Source organism: Cavia porcellus, unplaced genomic scaffold, assembly GCF_034190915.1.
Source record: "Cavia porcellus strain 051 isolate PalLab524CR breed Dunkin Hartley unplaced genomic scaffold, mCavPor4.1 scaffold_27, whole genome shotgun sequence".
NCBI lineage: Eukaryota > Metazoa > Chordata > Mammalia > Rodentia > Caviidae > Cavia > Cavia porcellus.
This window is the reverse complement of record NW_026947510.1, coordinates 42792566-42813482: the sequence shown is the minus strand read 5'-3', so window position 1 is coordinate 42813482 and position 20917 is coordinate 42792566. Positions and strand designations below refer to the sequence as shown.

The window sequence follows — 20917 nt, the reverse complement described above, 5'->3', positions numbered from 1 at the left end:
ACACTACTCATATCAATTTTAAATAAGCCCCTAAGTAAATCTTGGCTGAATGTTTGGATTAAAAAAAATATGTTACTATAATCGCTAAACATATGTTAACATTGTAAAATAAAGTGTAGAATTCACTTTTGTTCCCTCAAATATTAAACTTGAGCTTCATAAGAATCATGATACTTTATTTCTCCATAAATAAAAAGATACTCCCTTAAAATGTCTTTTATAAGCATAGAAGACTGTGGCAAGCTAGACTTCAGGAAGCCCCAGTCAAGGCATGGTTTATATCTAAACCAGATGGAAGAGTGTATATATACCAAACCACTGAGTCCATCTTCTCAGCATATATTTGTGCCCTAAGTAGTCTCATGTAGATACCTATAGGACCAACTCAAGTTGTTATGTTAGACGTTCAAACATCACAGTATAGTAGGATGTTCACAAGTTACCTCCTTCCTTTATTTTCAAAAAGCTAAAGACATAGAAAGTGTAAGGGATAAATTTACTAAAAGATGTATAAAATACAGCAGTGGTCAGAGGTGACTAGTATGACATACAGAATAGTTCATCCTACTCTTCTTTAATCTGTTATGTTTTATAATTACTTTTACTAATAATAGACTTTCAATGTGTTAACTAATCTGTAACCATGATGGAATATACTCTCTGTATAAAAAGCTTTACAGATGTAAAAGGGTAGAGTGAATATAAAATGTGATTTTTCTGTGTGAAATGATTCAGGGATCACATCAATTTCTCACATGTGCATATATATGCTGCTTAAACTGGTATTTATGTATATATTAAAAAGCATTTCTGACAAAGACTAAAAAGGAATTTGTGGCTTAAAAAGTAGATAATTCATATTGTGTGTACAGTTTTTTCACTTACTGTTGAGTGTAAAGAGTACTCATGTTGATTTTCATTTTCACTTTTAATAACTTGTTGAGTGAGGCATCTTCATTGTTCATTTATGTTTCTTTGAGCAGTGACTATGATGGTTTGCTTTGGTTCCTATGAAACTCTTTCAACCAGAAAATTTTTTCCTTTGTTTTTATTTTTCTTTCTTTGTTTTGACAATGGTTCTTTATCAGAGATGGTGTATTACCTTTTTATCTCTATGACAAAACATGTAAGTTAAACAACTTTAAAGCAAGAAATATTTATTTCAGCTCACAGTTCCAGAGATTTCATTCCATGGTGGCTTAGTCTGTGATAGCACATTTTCACAGCACAAAAATATATTACATTGTAGTTGCCTGCCTCAGCAGAAGTGTATGGCATAGAAAGTGCTCATCTCATTTGTGGTCAGGAAGCAAGGCGAGAAGAGCCCAGCAATTTAAAATTCCCCCCAAAGTGCAATCCTTATGACCTAACTCCTTTCTATTCCATCCAGCTTCTGAAGTTTTCATCACCTTCCAACAGCACAGTGGAAGCCAAGCATTTAGCATAACAGCATTTGGGGTTGCATCTAAGACCCAACCCATTATGGGTAGTGCCTCAGCCTCTTTTAGGTTACAGCCAATTATTTCTACCTTTGCTCTTTGCTGTGTGACTTCTGATTTTCACCCATAATGTATGCCCATTGCTTCATATCTACAATATTTTCCTTTACATATTCCTCATTGTAGTTGAACTAAAAATGATTTTCCAAAATGATAACATTCATTTCATGTGTATTTTTCTAATTACAGTAAAGCCTTGGTTTATGATCATAATATACATATATATGAACACTATATATTTATAATATATATACATATATATATATGTATATATATATATATATATATATATATATATATATATATATATTTGCAATTTCCTAGGTATCTCCTACTCTTTCTTGCCACAGGCTACTTGCTCTTACTGGCTTCCACTCGCTTTTTTTGTCCTCTAAGATTCTTTATTAGCACATGAGACAAAAAATTATGCAGGCCATACAGTGAAAACAGCTATTGTGAATCAATTATGGTAAATTGATGAATGTCAACTTTCAACACTAATAACACATCAAAAATTAAAATTTCTTACTATTACCAATGAGTGAAAAAAATTATCTATGTCTTCCAAAAAAGTAAAGTGATTTCAAAAACACAGCTGGCAATTGAGATTTTTTTCCCTGAATATCATGTCAAAAAAGAGTTGTTGAGACAATCTCCAGATTAAAGACAATTTTCATAGTTACTAAATTGACTGCACTCTTCATTAGTCAGAAATGATCTTCAAATCATAAATGCACTCAAAACTAAAAGTTTTTACTTCAATAATAACTAATTGACTCCTGACATAAACATTTATTTTGCCGGTATTCAGGGTAATACCCAATTTCAGTGTTTTACCCATAAAGAGTACAGTTTCACTTAAACTATTTATTGCATATGCATAGAAGTACTGATGCTTCAACTGCAGTTGATGAGAATGAAAACTGGTGGTAGAATATCTCACTTCTTATGCTTATAATTGGGACACAGAGGAAAGAATAAAGATATACTTACATGGCACAGGTCATGATGCTCAAAAATTATGTTTATAGTAATATTTTGCCTTTCAGAAATTACATTTGGAGGACCTGTCAAACATGAGGCTGTGAGTTCGATCCCTAATACCACCAAAAAAAAAATACATTTGATGAGTTGCAAAATTAAGGAAATTATACTAAGAGAAATAACAAGAGGATGAAGAGTGTAATTTTACAATCTTTTCCCAAGAAAAAGTTGAACGTTTAGGTTCATAGCTACAAAAATGTTTCAAGGTATAAGTTTATATGTAAACATGATTTCAACATGCTATAGAAAAATAAAGTGTATGTTAGAATGTATTGCATATAAACATGTTTATAAATATAATCATAAACATATGTAACTATATTTAACATTGTTTATGCCTAAAAATTCAACCAATATAATGTCAAAATAATAATTAACTTTATTGTCTTTCTAATGAACAATATAAAAAAGAATGAAAGATACTCTATAGTACTCAGCACAGCACTGGGATGCACAAAGCATATGGACACTGGAGGTCTCCCTATATGCTGGTAAGTAACATGGCACACCCTCGAGAGGCATCTTGAGATGGTCTTGTCTGTGCTTGTTGTTCACAAAATCAAAGGCTCTTGAATTTCCTGTCTCTGAGAACCTTCAGGAAAAAAAAAAACTCCCTGACCTAGTATGTGGTAGCCTTGAGAACTAATTGGTTGGGGAAACCTCTTAGAGAGAGGATACCTCTGAGAATTTTACACAGCGGAAAAGTGGACCATGACATGGAGGAGAACAAAAGGCACTCTCTACATTTGGATCTGGCCACTTGGGAAGCTGACTGCTGGAGGTCAGGAGGAATGAGCTGTTGGTACAATATGTGCAGGTGTTCAGTTCCAGAACACCAGAGTGCATGTGGGAGCTGCCTTTGTTTCTCTTTAAATATGAATATTTGTGACTCCAAAACATTACTCCACATCTCTCAAAGGGACATCATGAGAACCGCTGGAGACAGACATCCTACACTGACCAGCATCAGCTCTGTCCTAGGGCTATGTAGGAAAAATAAAACTAGAATAAAATGTTCATGGTAAAAACTGCACTCTTGCCATCTACAGTGGTAAGCCTTGGTGAGTAGAGGTGTGACAATTGGTTCAGCTAGGAGGGCACCATTAAGGAAAATAAAGGGAAAACAACACTCTAGGCAGGGGTACACAACCAAGGAGTTCATGGGTAGATCGTTTAGGCATGATTTGAGAAATCCAATATGTCAGTGCAATCAACCTCTTTGGCAGAAAGAAATTTTATTTTCTTAATGAGTTTTTCAGTAACATTTGTTAGACTAGAAATACATATTTCTGTTCATAGATATTGATATATGCATATATATCTATATGCATCTACATAATTTCTTCAATTTATTTCATTTTTTCCTTTTTCTGTGATATCCTGATCTTTACCTGCAGCTGCAGAGACCATGGAGTACGGTGTTCAGTACTCTCAGTGTGTATTTGTTGAAGTCAGGGGTTGTGAACAGAACAATTGGAATCAGGACATGGAGTTTATAATATTGTTTTATGATGGCCACCCAGAGTTAACACAACTGCAGGAAATCTATGCGCAATCCCAAAGACACAGAATATTTAGTCAAGGGTCTAAATCCCACAGCAATGTACCACATGTGTCCAGATGAAAATCCAGAGCTCATGATAGTGCCTCCCATGAGTCCAGCTGGAGGTACAGAGCCCACAAGAAAGACTCACACCAGTCTCTTTCATGAACCCATGGTGGGAAGACCCAAAGGTGAGTGGTGGAAGCTAGGAAGTCTTTGCCAGCAGGGTGAAGGAGCTGTGCTGGTAGGTTGAAGGTTCTATGCTAGAGCTGAGAAGTCACACTCAACAAAGACCCAGGATGTCCTGAAAGGCACTACAGTCATCCTTGGCCACATGGAGGTCCCGAGCTCCTCCGAGGACAAGCACAGTGGAGTATGTGCCAGGAAGCTGGCCTGATGGGTTCATCCTGGAGGCCAAGTGGCACACGTCTTCTCCTCCGGAGCCAGGAAGCAATGCCTGAAAGTGAGGACCAGAGCTTCTCCAGGAGAACCAATGGCTAAACAGCAACACATAGGAGAACCCACAACCCTGAATGCCTGAATGCCTCAACGGGCTAATGCCTTCATGCCTCTCCTTCTCCACATCTCTATATATGCTGGCAACTTTCCTCAGATGAAACATCTACATTCAGCCCCATGGTGATGTAATCCAGCTGGTGTTAAATTGACCACCAGTTTTTACTCCATAATAATATTCTATCTTCTGTTGTTTCAAGGGCAAATTGCTGTAATCAATTTTGTACCAATTAATGATGTTATGTTAAGGTTCATGAATTGTTTCTTTATTCCAATGTCAGAAAATAAACAATATTTTCTTTTAAGTCTTTTACAGCTTTTTCTTTCGTAATTTAGCTTTATGTAAGTTAGTGAGAATCTATGTGAGATTAAGAAGCGCCAGGGCTGAATTGATTTAAATTTTGAATGAATAATGCTTTGTTTACATGAAATAAACAGATGACAGGAGAAGCAGTGTGGAAATTCAAAGGTAGAAAGAAGAAGGACACTGGTTAGGAAAATGATGCAGGATTTTAAGTGAGATAACGCTTCATACTTTCCTATTGAGAGTTATTTCTAATTGAAATTGAGTGCTAAATTTTACCAAATGCTTTTTGAACATTCAAAATGTATTACTTTTCTATTTTGACCTATACATATGATGAATGACATAATGTAGTTAAAATAAATTACTTATATAGAATATAGCTTCTTTATGTTAATATTATCTGCTAATAGATTTTGTTCTTAAATCCTATATTGAAAATGCTTCACTTGTTCATAGATTTTTTTTATTTCAGCACAAACTCGTATTTTCAATGATTTATAAGTCAATAATATCATTTAGATGCTTCAATTGCCCTTGGTTTAGCCAGTGGGAAGAGCATCAAGCTGGTTCCTATGTCCTCTGATAGCTTTTGAGTACTTCCTTATTCAATGACAAAACTCCTAGTTTACTTGATTTTTCCTCCCCTTGACATGCAACTTTCAATTTATACAAGGATATTTGCTTTCTTGAGGTGGAAAATGAAAAACTTCATTTGAAAACCATGATCTGGTACTACCTATATCCCCAGGTTCCATTATGGACTCCTACACTTGGGGTGGTCTGACACAGTTTCTCACATGGTACTCCCCTCACGCTGATGGGATCCAACCTTGGGCTGTCAGTATCCCAAGAATTCCTACTAACTTTGCAAGTGTTCTAACATCCCGCTTCAGACTGTTATCCTGTGTGTGCTTTCTCCAATTCAATCAGCATGGATTCCTCATTCTAGGCTCTTCTTCTAAGATGTTCTTCAGGCCATCACTTTTATGGGTCTCTACTAATTCATGCCAAACTTGATCTCCCCAGAGGTCATTCCATTTGGAATGCACATTGTATCACCACCACCCAGCTTAGCTACACTTCCTTCCCTATTTAGGAGGACACTTACCGTCTGCCATGCCCTGCTGAGATGAATCAACACCATTGCATTGATATCCATCCTGCTCTTGCATTTACTCAATATCTGGCAGCCCATACTAGATAATTCATCTGTGTGATGCCCTGCTAATGTTCAAGCATCACATCCCCACCGATGCTTAGTATTTCCAACCAGACCTCCTCACCACTTTTTGTTAGACTTCAACTTCTTTGAGAGGTATTTTTTTGGATTTTATATTTATTAAGTATTAAGTTTTGGGGGGTTATTGTTTGCATGGGCTCAAGAGGCCACCCAGTATCATGTTCATTGTATTTCAAGAGCTCCTTTTAATATTTGGTATAAAATAGATCATCTGTATCACATATAAACTCTACTGCTCTGCAACTGTACCTACACCCAAAGAGTGATCTAATCACTAATAAAAGGACCCCTTGAAATTTCCTTCCATGCTGAATGTAGCCATTTCTTAACTGAGTATTTTCTTGATTGCAATGGGCCTTTGGTTTCCCTTGTCCTCTGAATTCCTATATATTTCAGCTAGTTCCAATTGTTTTTGCTATCATGAATTCAAGGCTTGGATCTCCTTTCTTTGTCATTTTTATTATTTGTTCTTGAACTTTTAAGTGATCCTTTTAATGTATTTTTGCAGAATGTCAGCTAGTATATGTATGTTTATTTCTAATATTTTTGTGTGATTTATATTTTGAGTGTTTCTTTTAATCTCTCTTCTGCTTTTATTTTTTTTTACATAAGTGATTATGATTTTCTGTCTGCCATCACCCTCCTACTGACTTGCACACTCTACATTTCTGCTCTTGGGTGAAAAAAGTTTTTAAATTTTCCTGAATGAAAGAAGACATTTGGACCTCCTGTTAATTTCTTTTAGATGTGTATCAATGCTATCATTTATTTTATACCTTGTTTTTATAAACCAAGTGCAATATTTCTTTAAAAAATATATGAATTAGATCTACCTAAGTATTTTCAAATTACCTAACTTTTTTTGTTGCTTCTGTTACAGTTTTCTTGGTAGAAATTGTCTGACAATGACAATAAGAGTAAAATTCCAAATTTATTTAACATACCATTTGTCTTAGTTATTTTTTATTTGTTGCTGAGACAAAATATCTGACACCAAAAGTTAGGGAAAAAAAGCTTTACTTTTTATAGTTTTTGGAGGTTTTTAGTCTATATTTAGTTGATTCTAAGCCAGCGTGGCATGGTGGTGCAGCCCTTTATGGCAGCTAAAACAGCAAAGCACACACCAGCAAGAGAGTGATAGACACCATTTTTTGCCAATATGTCATGCCTGGCTCAATCCCTGGGCAGGTGCAACACTCACACCATCAATGTAAGCGCCAGACAATGAAACAATCACAAATGCTACATTTAGTCTAGCCCATAATTAATGAAGCTTAGGGACCACTGACACACACATGGCATTTTATCCCTGGCCCCTAAAGACTTGTGTCTTTATACAAAAGATATTTAGTTTATCTCTAAGAGTTGCCAAAGTCTTAATAGGTTTTTCATTGCTGAAAATTTTAAGTCTCAATTTTTTTTTTAGATTTATGGCAAACTCTTAACTGTAACCTCCTGTATAAATGAAACAAGGTTAAACATTTTTAGAATGTAAAGGCACAAGATAAACATTGACATTTTAAAAGTTATAAACAGGGCAATATAAAGCACTGGAAATAAAGCAAGTCTAAAATCCAGCAAGGAAAACATTAAGTCTTGGAGTTTAACACTCAGCCTTTGAAGCAATCTGGCTTTAAGCTCTAAAAGGCTTGGGTGATTTTACTCCTATGGCATTTTTTAAGGATTTTAGCTCTTGCAGCTTTTCTCTTAAGCCCTCTTTGCACAGGTTTTGTACCTTTATTTGGATGATTCACATTTTTGGCTTTTTTAAACTTTTGGGACTCCACTTTTTTTCCCCTCATATCTTTGTATACTGCCCTCTCAGAGGCACAGTTCTTGGCCTCCCAGGCCTTTTGCAATTGGGGTGGAAGCCATTTTACCCTCAGAAGTTGTGCATTTTTTGTATTTAAAATCAGCACTATGTGGATGCTGTGGAGGTTTGCTGCCAGTTAGCTGTAGGGGTTAAGTGCCTGTATTGTTGGGCTCTGTGAACCTGATTGTGAAGGCCAGTTTTTTTATGCTGTCAATATTTTGGAATCTGGTATGGTTGCCACCATTTTGGGACCTCATGTATTCATAACCATTTTGGAATCCCATGTGGCCTCTGCTACCATTTTGGAGCATGGTGCTCTGTAGCTTTTTTTTTTTTTTCTGAGCAAAGCCTTTTACTTTTGCAGTTTTGAGGCTGAAAAAGACCCTGCTGTTTTCTGGGATGCCCCCTGGCCATCTTTTTGTTGTTGTTGTTGTTATTGTTTTCTATAATTAAAGTCTCAGCTCTATCTTAAAATTGTATAGCTTTACTGGAAGGTTTTTGTTTTGTTTTGTTTTGTTTTTCCAAACTCACAGCATTTTAAATTATCTTGTTGGGCTCTTTGCTGTTGATTTGCAACACTAATCTGTTTAAAACCTCCAACAATAGCCAAGCCACTGACTCTATATTCAACTGCTTTGAATTTTTTTTTTTTTTTTGCCAGATTAATCAGTGTTCTGCCCTTAATCTTAGTCTCAGGCAAAATCTTTCTGCCAAACCATAACACACATAGACTGGAGTCCAACAAACAATGTGGTCCTTCTCAGCAGAAGCCTCCCAAGCCTGATCTTTAATAGCAGGCTTTTTATCAGTCTTTTAATCTTTTGAATTTTGACCAGAATCTCCCTTACAAAACAGCCTATGCTGTGCTAATGCCATTCTTTTAGGTGACTTCTCCAAGCCTTTCTAAACTCTTTCTACAAGCCATTTTTAAAGGCGCTTGAACCAAATGGTCAGATATAGTCACAGCAATGGCCCCACTCCTGGTACCAAATTCTGTCTTAGTTATCTTTTACTCATTGCTGAGACAAAATATCTGACACCAAAAGTTAGGGAAGGTTTACTTCTTACAATTTTTGGAGGTTTTAGTCTATACTCAGTTGGCTCCAAGGCAGCATGGCATGGCAGGGAAGCCCTTGATGGCAGCTGCAAATAGCAAGGCATGCACTGGCAAGAGAGAAAGAGACATATCTTTTTTCTACCAATATATCATATCCTGTCTTCATTCCTGGGCAGGTGAAACATTCAAACTGCCAATCTAAATGCTAGACAAAAAAAAAAAAAAAAAAAAAAAAAAAAACAATCACAAATGCTAGATTTGGTCTACTCTATAATATATGAGGTTTGGAGGCCACTGACATAAACCATGATGTCTTTATTCTGCTTTCATTAAACTGATATTCTAAATAGGCAAAGAATTCTCTGGTGTATTTTCTCCCATATTATCTTTTGTCTTTCATTTGCTGTTAAAATATTAATAGTATGTTTTATAGCATAAAGTTTTAAGTAAACAAGGAACAAAAATGAACAAGAGAAATTTTTCTGCTCTTATATTGCTTGCATTTATGTGGGAGGAAAACATTAGACATTAAGAGAAATATACTATATTACATCAACACAACTAGAATGGATCTGGAACCTCAAAACATTTTGCTGTCCAAAATATGTTTCAATATCACAACAAGTTTTAAAACTTTGGGTAGAAAAATTTTTTCACTGCTCCTTCTGAGTAATCTTTTTTTGTAGTATGTCTTATTGTTGTTCCTTTGACATTTATTATTACTTCAAATAATTCATTGTCTTGTTTTCTCTTTTTAGAACAACCATTAAGCACCTTCTTTACATATTTCTGCTAGTGCTTTCTTTACATATGTTCTTTCCATCTTTAGCTTATATTCTTTCTCTAGTCTTTTCATTCATTGTAATATTAGTTGTATTTTTAAAACCTCTTGTAACAACTTCTTGGAGCTATAATTTTTGTCTTCATTTTATGTAATATAAAATCTTTCACTTATAGTTATATATACAGAGTAATATATATCTATATCTATCTACTATCTATCTATGTCTCTCTATATATAAATTTACAGTACATAATCTTATACTTTAGGTGGTATTTTGTAATGTAACAAAGGTTTCACATTTAATTTTTAAATGTACCAATGTTATCAATAACAAAGTATTAGAAATATGTGAAGTAACATGATGTTCTTGAAAATATAAGGTTTCAGATAACTTACTAAAATTTTTTATACCTTATTTCATGGCCTGGGGGATACATACAGTTATATTACTCTTGATTTTCTGTTAAGGAAGTTTATGTTTCTTTCCATAGAGAGTTAGCAAAATATTTGCTTGTGTGGGCTGGATGAATGATCTGTCTTCAAGGGAAGCTTCCTTGGAACTACTAAGTGTGAATTCTCAAAGAGGCTTCTTTTATATAAAGCCTACAGTTAGCTCAATGCTAGACCTACATTCATGGATCAGTTATAGTTTGGATAACACATAATGCTTCCTATAATTTCTTCTGTTATTTCAATATAATACAGAATGTTTCTCTTTTCATAAAACCTTCAGTGTAACCACACATCTATTAAATTATATTTTAATCTCCAGGACAGATACCTTTCAGTGTTGTGTATTATTTTTCATAACATGGTCAAACTAAAAAGTTTATTGTATCAAAAATAAATGTGTACTTTGAACACATTCTTGTCTTATTTAACCCACATGGATTTACTATCACAAAGCCTTCATATTTCAGATATGATAATTAGTGCTGAAAATAACATAAGATTATATACTAGTAAAAGCATCAATTTCAAAGGATCAAAACAACTGATACATTGAATGAACAGGGTCTAAATTTCAGGTTTATGGAGATCTCTAGAAACTTAAATATTCAAGGACAATGCACAGAAAAATTGTAACATGTCTTTCTAAACTTGTCAATAATCCATGTGTGTAGTTAAAATCTGTTATTGAAATACCTAATCAGATATGTTACAAAGTAAAATTCTATCTTATGTAAATTCAGAAAAATCATGTATAAAAGATGTTATTTGGAACTGGCTTAACAAATAAATAAGATTGACCATATGACCAATTCTATTAAGAGTACAGAATGAGATTATTCTGTTGGTTAAAAAATAAACATGTAAACATTTTACCAATTTATGTCTTTCCTGTATTTTAAATTGATCAATAATTTTTAATTCAATATAATGTTACATGTCACTACTGAATCTTTAACAGTTGCATTAGGCAAATTCACTTATATATTACTTCATAATCTTGTACAGATGAATGAAAAAAATTTTCTTAGAGAATATACATTTTCTTTGAAAGCAATTCATTAGGAAATTAAAAAAAATCCATCAGAAAAAAATGGGAAAACAGTCGGTAATATAAAGAGTTTTCTTAGAAGACTGACCAGTAATCTATGTGGTATTTTGAGTAATAATAATAATAACCTACAACAGAATGTTCATTTGAAGCTACATAAAATTTAAATATATCATGGCAGAGTAATTTTTATAAGATGTACTTTTGACCAAAAACTCAAAATGTACACATAAAAACAAACCTACTACTGATCCTATTTTTGATGAACACATCAAAGTGGTTGTTGTAAGCCCCATCTTTTAAGAAAGCATATGTTAAACAGGGCAGGCAAAGATAAACTTTAAAAGGATTCACTTGTCCTAACAGCCCATCTGTTTCGTACTCCCCACAGAGCACATCTCTTTTCTGGGTCCCTTTCAGGTGAGTTCTTACCTTATGTAACACTCTCTTTATTGTAAGTTCATGCTGTGACCCTGTCAGAATTTCTACAGCAGGAGTGACCTCAGTAATGACCATCCACAGCCTGCCAAGCTAACTTGGTCAGTGTTAGCTGATTAAACTTTTAACAACATCCCCTGTGCGATAAAGGGCAAAATGACAACTTTGCCCATCGTCAAGGTGTCTGTATAATAAACTAATTAGTAAACCACACAGTCTGTGGAGCTTTTAATGAGTGCTATCGGCTGGCCTCTGTAATAAAAACCCAGTCTGCCCCCTTTTGGGATTCAATTAAGGCACAGACTGTCATATGCTTGGTCTAGCTGATCAATGAATCCATTCCGACCTTTGTCGGAGCTGTTTGCAAGGTCAGTGGCAGCAGTGAAGAAAGCTGGTTTGGTAAAGGAGATGTACCCAACAGTGGCCGGCAGGCTCCAAGTCCAGTTGTTAATATCCTTGTGGTCATTTGACATCAGCAGAAGTTTCTCTCATTCAAAGGTTAGCTCAAAGAGAAGACAGCAATGAAAAAAATATATTGGTATTTTTGCACCGAAAGGTCCTTCTGTTATTAAAAAATGATCATTAGTGTGTTAACATCTACTTTTACCTGTGGTATCTTCTTTTTCTTCACCCAGTGGAATATACTATCCAACTTCTGTTCTTTCAAATATGACTATTGATTTAATTCTTCTCCTGATGTGAAAATAAATGTAACCTTTATGAAATGTAGTCCTGTTTTCATGTTTGAGATGTTGATGCTTTTACACATAAGTTAAATTAGAAAAGATGATATTCCTTATTAAAGGTCTAAGATGTCAGAAAAATGTTTTTATAATTAGATATTTTTAGTGCTCTATAATTTTGGATATTATAAGATCCTCCAAGCCTACATCTCAAACACAGCTTTTTAAAAGAAGTATTTGAGAATAATATTTATTGCTTAAAGGGAATAATTATTCATGCATAAAAATGTAGTCAAAGATTTTAATATTTAAGTGATGGTTTGAAGAGTGAATAAATTTATTATTATTATTAAATTGATAGAAACAAAGTAATTGTAGGCATTGTACATGTGGCCTTCTAAGACCAAGTTTAAGGATTTTACATTAATCTCAAAGATCTATGAAATTTAGCCATATATAATTTTATTGAGATCCAAAACTGATTTATTTTACTACCCAAACATCAGGCAGAAACCTAAAGAGCTCAAGAGTGAGCTAATGAATCCTTACAACCATCTGTTTGTGTATGTATATTCAAATTTCATAAGGATATTTTAAATTTTTAATATTTTATTATTTTCTAATGATGTTTTCATCTGACATTCCCATTAAAAAATCTACTTCATAAACATGAATTCTATATAATGTAAAATATTCTGAACCGTAGATGTTCAACTTAGGTCAAGAGAAGGGATAGAGAAAGACTGGAGGAAGGTAGGTAAGGATACATGGATGATAAAGAGAAAATTATTCTAATTTTTTTTACAATAAATGTAGCAAATAACATTGATGGAAATCATGTGTTTGGTCTACTCTGAGGTGCCCAAATATCTGAAGCAATGAGATTTGCTTTACAAACTTACATCTATTTTTTTTTTTTTTTTTCTAGTCCTGTATACTGAACCTAGGTCTTTTGCATTAAACTACACCTTCAGGTCACTTCTATCTTTTTATGTTAAAGTTAAATTGCAATGTAAGTAAAACATGTAATTTTAGTTAATGCAGGTGTCCCTAATGCTTTTAACCTGTGGACCAGTTAAATGATTTGAGTTCAAGATTGTAGGCTCTCTAAATAAACTCTCAGGCATTCAGAGTCAGAGAGCTTTTGGAAGTTGGTTATATCATGGGCACGCCATGCTGGTCATTGGATTCATCCTTCTGTGAGTTCAACCAGGAATATGCTGTTTGAGGGTGGGGCCTGGTGTGAGGAGGCCAGCTCATAATGTGTTTCACAGCCCTCTCCCCAGATCAGCCCTACCTCTGCTTCCTGGCCACCATGACGTGAGCAGTTCTCCTGTGTCTGGTCCTTCTGCCGTGCTCTTTAACAGTAGTCTGGCATTACTGGTTCAGGCATTATAAAAAAATAAAAATGAAAAATATCAGTAAATATAGGAACTGGATAAAAATAATGTAGGAACTGTTTACTATATTTTCACATTTTTGTAAATGTGAAGCTAGTCTAAATGACAACTGCAGTTTAAAGAAGTCTTAAGAAACTGCATCTAGAAAGGTAGGAAATAAAATTGAAAGAAAAAGAAAGGAAAGACAGAAGGAAGGAAGGAAAAGAGGGAGGGAGGGAGAAAAAAGAAAGAAAAAGAAGAAGGAAAAATCTGTTGATTGGAATCATTGGTGACATTTTAAGTTTATTTCCATTTTAAGTGACAATCTAGATATCATGTAATATATGAACTACAAGGTGAAAATGTCAACAAAGGGGAATATATTTGAACACTAATAAGATAGTCTAGAAGGGAGATATTGTTGGTCTAGACAAGCAGAGCTGATGAGAAATGATGGGTGATTACATATGAAATGAAAGGTAGGTTCAGATGTCATGCCAGAGCATTTTGTTCTCCACACATTTGTGGAGAGTGATTACATCTGCTGCTACACTGATATTGAAGGAAAAGCCTGTTTGAATTTGGGGGTTGCAAAGAAATAGTATAATGATCTTGCTAGTTATGCATCATAGAATCTTCTTTTTACATTATAGAGTAAAGGTGACATAGAAAATCATTGAAGCTTACATATCTAAAATCACCAAAACTGAGCTAGTTTGTAGAAATCTGAGCCATGTGATTTTGGCATATTGCACACTGCTTACGCTCTCCACAGAAGGAATCAGTTTTTCACTTCGTTTATCTAGCTTTGGTATAAAGTCTGTGTGACACTGGCCAACTAGAGAATTACCTGTGAAAGCTTTGTGAATGGAAAGAAACTTCAGAAATAAGATATCAACTTTTTCTTTTTCCTTACTGTTCTTTTCCTTAGGGTTTCAAAGCAAAAGCACTTAATTTTTGCTCCAGCAAAGGGTTAGTTCCCTTCATCTGGTAAGAAGAAGTCCTTGATTTATGTTAATGGATTCGTAATCTAGAGTTACATTACAAATTTTTAAAATTATAGACCTTTTTGCCTCCACAGTTCCTTTATTCTATAAAACATATGTTTTGTCTTATTTTATAGCATCATTGATATAATAATGTGTTACTTTTATCACATTTTCTTTGCTTACTATGCCTAAATACTTGATATATACATCTGTATGGAGAATTGTTATACAGTTAACTGGACAAAAGATGGAAGAGTAACCAAAATCACAGAACCTAAAGTTTTTCAAATGGTGATTATTTCAGTGCATAAGATAATATACAAATATCAACAGTTCAATGTTAATCAATAATGAATGTTCTCTACAACTCCAACTTTTACCAGTACACTTTTGAAAATAAGGTATATAATTCCCTTAGCTACAATAATTATTTTTGTATTAAAACAGAAGTTTTCCTTGTAGTGGATGGCTTTGTATCATTTATATTGATTTTGAAATTCTGATTCCACCCAGCTTATTTTTTATTATTTTTTTGGTGGCCTGGGGCTTGAACCTAGGGCTTTTGAACTGAGTTAACTTTCTATCCCTTTATTATTATTAATTTTGAAACAGGGTCTCACTAAATCACAGACAACTCTTGAACTTGAAAATTTGCTCTTGCTACCCAGAGTACTGGTTTGGATTACAGATACATCCCCTCACGGCCTGCATCAACTTACTCTTATTAATCATTATTATTTGATTATATTTCTTCAGGTATTTTAAAAGAAAGTGGGCTTCTAAAAATTCTTTTTGGTTTATGTTCATTTTGTTCTTTCTTACTCAGGTTCATTTTTTATCTTTCATGATGTATCTGCCATACATTTCCTGCTCTTTTAGAATTGTCATAAACTAAAAGAAGCTGAACTATCTCAAACATTTGGTCTTTGCCCTAAATATGCTAAAGCAAAGGAAATGTTCTTTATTAATAATTCTACCATTTTTAAGCAAGTCATCACATAAGAAGGGCGGAACATTAATTAATTAATACATGCACCCTGAGGAAAATTAAACAGTTGAAATAATAAATGTGGACATGTCTCTGAATATTTGAACTGAATTTTATTATTTAAGTTACTAGCAAATTTAATCTGTAGTCTGGGGCAAGATAATATTGTGGAAGTGATTTATTCTTAGAATTGAAAACTCTGAATGGCTGAGTTTATTCCTTTGTTCTTTAGGATATAGTCTAACTAATTGGGATATAATGGCAAAAATGGTCAATTCGTGCATATTAAAATAGTGTTAAATATTGCATTGATGAGAGAACACTATGTTGAACAACTTATATTGAAATATACATGTATTTTGAGGCTTCTTAAAGTAGTATGGTTTGTTTTATCCAATTTGAGTCCTTAAATACTCAAATACTTTTGAAGTGTAACAGTAATGCTATTTATAAACCAAGACAAGTTAGTGTGTTGTGCTTATTTTTAAATGTGGTACATTTGGTTGTTATAAGAACTGAATGATTTTACTGAGTTAAAGGGAAATAAGTATATGTTACTATAAATTTTGTAACATGACATTTAGATTTAAAAATATAAAAATATTCACAAATTTCCTATTCACAAATAGGAATAGGATTGAGAAAAATCCTTTCTTGTGAGGAATGATTTGACAGTAGTCCCCAGTAATAAAAATGTTGCTAATAAAATAGATTTTAAACCATCAATAAAAATAAAATGCTTTAATGTTTATATATGGTGTTAATTAAAAGTGAGATGACTAGGGCTGGTGATTTAGCTCAGTGGCATAAGCACCTGCCTGGCAAGTGTGAGGTTGTGAGTTTGAGTGCTGGTACCAAAAAACAGAAACAAACAAACACACAACAACAACAACAGAAACCAGTGTAATAACTGATAAAAATGCAAAATAAATAGGGGTTAATTAATATGAACAGTTTGGAAGGTTGTAAATTTCTCTTTTCATTTTTTCTCTTAATCTACTCTAATCAACAAACCACCTTTACCTCCCATTTTGTAGAAATTTCTCCCACCAGCAGCAACTACTCTGGCATCTTCATAAATTTAGTGATGAGTTCTCAGTCTACATCAGACTTTAAGACAGGGTTTGCTGGAATCCCAGAAATTCTCCTTCCTCAGCCTCCCAAGTGCTGGAATGATAGGAATGCACCAACATACCTGGCTCTTACATCTTGATTTATAAACAGATCCTGAAATACTGGGTCAAAATCCTTCTCTCTGACTTGGGTCCAGAATGTTAAATTAGAATACCCCAGAGAATATATTTACGTTCTTTTTCTGCCCTCTTTGACTATATTTAGTCTGATGCTCAAACTTGTCTCTTGAAATGGAAACGTGTTATTTCCATTTGAAAATCTCATGGACTTTCCCAATTAAGCCTGTTGGAAATTGATCTCCTGACCTCCCTGAACTGCTCCTACCTATAGTGCTTTTTATCTCAGTGAAAATTCCGTTTTCAGTTATTGAAGTTAAAAATAATTCAGAAGAACCAGGACTCCTTTTTTCACATACCATATTCAATTACCCAGAAAATATTACTGAATAATGTCTTTGAAAATCCAGAATGAAACTGCCAATCACAGATTTTGTTCTGGTCTTAGAAAACATCATTTGACACAAGAGTTAATGCATAACTTCTATCTTTCATCCACTCGACTTTCTGCTTCTTCTAAATTGTTTTTAACAGAATCCATTCATTTCTAACCACCTTCCTTACTTTCTCCCTTGCTTCCTGTTTTCCAATCAACCTTCTTTGGTTTCACTCACATTAGAATTTGCCCTGTTTATTTACTGCATTCTGGCTCACCCATTCAGCACTCATTACTTTCTTATAGTTTGGTTATATGCTTTATTTATTATCTGGAATTCTTACTCTGAAACAAATGCAATAAACGAGTCATCACACTGCACATTCTTAATGTGTACAAAATAAAAAAAAGCTGCTCATTTTAAAGTTGCATCCATTGTATAATGTAATAAGAAATCACAATTCTCAATAGACATATAATGTTGGATTGTTGAATGACTATAGATTTATATGGAGAATGAAAACTTTGGGAACTTGATAAATTTCTAATACTAAGCTGATAATATGGGAGAATGTTTCAGAGTTAAGAGAAGTAATTTTCAAATAAGAATTCAAGGTAGAAATATAATGATGATGCTGAAAAGGTTAAGTCAAATGGTCAAATGTAGAAGTAGTCAGAAAAATGTGGTCCCCAATATTAGAAAATGTTAGATCATTAGTTATCTGCAAAGAAGCTAAAATATTTGAAATAAAATGAAATTAATGATTTTCTATTGTGTCTTCAAGGTATTATCGGCAGGTAGCTGCATTTTAAGAATGATGTGAGATGATTTGCAAGCATTGGACCTATTGTGCCTTACAGAAAGACAAGGAAGAAGAGAAAGAAAATTTCTAGAGTTAGAAGTGAATTCACATTTTCTCTAAGATCCAGCATAAAGTATATGATTAAATAACAGAATTAAATGCCCGTTTTAAAATTAGGAAGTATTTTTCTTTTGGTCAGGGCTGATAAACTGGGGGAGATGGGCTATTTTTTTTTTCCTGAAGCACTTAAAAATAGATACTCATTTTTCTGGAATGATTTTTATGGGGTCTATTTTAAGATTTCAGATTAGCCAAATGAATGGAAATTGTTCTTTTCAAGTGCTGTGATCATGACTTTAAATCTTAACAGCTATGGAGGGGTAGACCACATGTTCCAAGGTTCTCAAGTTGAGCTAATTGATCATAGGACCAACTCTGAGTATGAAGTGAGTCGATATAATTGTGCTAAAAGTTACTTTCCTGCCTACATTCTGATAAGTTCTCTCTCCTACTGTCTCTTTGTTGTCCAAGGTATAGATTCAGAGGCCTCAGCAATATCATATGTAAATATATAAACATTTTTTTTGCCCCTCTTTTGCAAAGTTAATGTTTGGTGTAGGTTTTTCAGTAAGAAAGACACTAAGGACAGGCACCTTTTTTACCATTTCAATTTAGTAATATGACATTTAAAATTTTTAAATTGGAAATTCAATAGATTTTTTCTAACTGAGCAGTTCTAACAATTGGGTGGGGAAGAAATAAAAGAAAAAGAAATTAAAACAACAATGAACACATTGTTCCTACCAGAGCAACACTCTAAAATAGTCCTCTGTTTTGGTAATGGATACCAAAGATGGGATTTTAATGTATTTTAAAATACCAATGAACTATATATTATCTCTGCTTTACGAGTTTTACAGGAGTATCACAAGTTCCAAGCCCAGACTAGGTAATTTAGTAACTTGGGAAGACCTCGTCTCTAAAATTATAACATAAAAGAGAGAAGATGAAGTCCCTGGTTTCAGTGCAATTTTCAACATCATACTTTAATAATATATATATATATATATATATATGCATATATATACAATTTTGTATGTCCACATGTGTACAGTTTTGTTTAGTATTATAAGTTTCACATAAATACAGATGTACACACCTATCCAATTGTATTCTGAGCTAGTTTACAGAGGCACAATGACAAATCTCTTTCTGTATAATTGATGTAGTGTTTTTTAAAGTGACCCTAAGCATTATATGAAAAAGAACAGCTAGAGAAGAGAAGAAGTTGAAATGATGAGCACATTTTAATTTTAGGCATTCAATCTTATCTTAAGACTTCAGTTTAAAAAATGAGAACCTGAAATAAGCATAAACAATGTTATGTGGAATGGATCATCCTCTCCAAAATTCCAGACCCATCATGAGATTAAAAGTCTGATTTACACAAGAATTTGGGGTAAGTTTCAGACTTTCATCATTCAAACCTGAGATTGGTTTATTTCTCTTTCTACTTACAGAAGAAGGGTGTAAGCCTGAATTGAAGATCGGTGCTATATATATTTGAGTAACATGAAGTGTTATGTGTACTAATAAAATTGTAACCTCTTTTTATGATTGCTGGCATGAGTGAGGATTCAAACTTTCTTCATTTTCTTATTTGAATATAAGAAGCTATCAATGTGAAGTATATATGAAATTATCCTAAAATGCTCTGTAAAAGCCTTTATTAAGAGAAATACACTAGGTAGTATTATATTGAAAGCCATAAAAATTCTGGGAAAAGAAGTTTACTGTTAAAAAAAAAAGATTACTAACAGGAAGGATAAACCAGTAACAATCTATTCAAATAATGCAAATTTCCTGCACTCCCCGGAAAGCTAAAATTTTTGTTGCTTTTGAGAATAAGTTGCTAAGAGTTTATGCTTTTCTGAAGAAAAACAACTAACATGTAAAACCTTTAGATTTCAAGGCTGTTTTATGTTAATAGTACTTAGAAAAATATGCATTTGCATTATTATTTTGATTAAAAAGATTTAATTTGTGTTATTATCTTGTGTCCTTCTAGGACAATGCATAAGCCATAAATCAAACCTGTTAATTGATAGAGGTGAGGCCTAAATGCTACTCTTTTGACAATAAATGCTCTTTTCTATCTGGGTTCCTTTATGGCCTTGATTTTATTCTTATTTGGATAAAATATGATTTTATTATAGCAAATATCTGAATGTATTTTTTTTTATCTGTACTGGGGATTGAACTCACGACTGCATGCTTGCAAGGCAGGTGCTTATAACACTGAGCTAAATCCCCAGCCCTCAGAAAATATCTGAATTCAAAAAATACTACACTAAAAGGCATATTGTCCTTAATCACCATCAAAATGAACCCTCACTTCGAACACACCTATCTGTTCTAGAACTACTTCAGAAAGTGACAAAAATGATGGGATACTACGTTAGAAGTGAAGGAAAGTATTTGGGACAAGGGTAGTGTTTTGGGTAGGATTGATGGTGATGTACCTTTTAGTGTAATTTTTAACAATTTTAACTATTCTCTGTGTATTTTGAACATGCATACAAAGCAGCAAATGTTTTAGCTTGGGTTGAGACCTATGATAAGTATTGAGACGCTGAATCATTGCCTGATGCTGGTAGATACAGAGAGAATTCTGTACAGGCATCCTTTTGAGAATGCACCGCCACTTTGAGGACAGTGAGAGTCCATGTCTTTCAAGAGTGTGTAAGGATGTAAAGGGTGCTGGTGA

At 33.7% G+C, this 20917-nt stretch overlaps 1 long non-coding RNA gene across 1 annotated transcript in view; it reads right to left on the bottom strand.

The window, feature by feature from the left end:
- Nucleotides 1–11468: 11468 nt before the first annotated feature.
- Nucleotides 11469–20917, bottom strand: part of LOC134473443 (uncharacterized) — an 84842-nt gene continuing 75393 nt past the window's right edge. Inside the window, exons 3-4 of the long non-coding RNA XR_010043645.1 lie at nucleotides 13723–13805; nucleotides 11469–12435 (exon numbers count right to left, since the gene is read on the bottom strand). This is a non-coding gene — a long non-coding RNA (uncharacterized LOC134473443). The remainder of the gene's footprint in view (nucleotides 12436–13722; nucleotides 13806–20917) is intronic.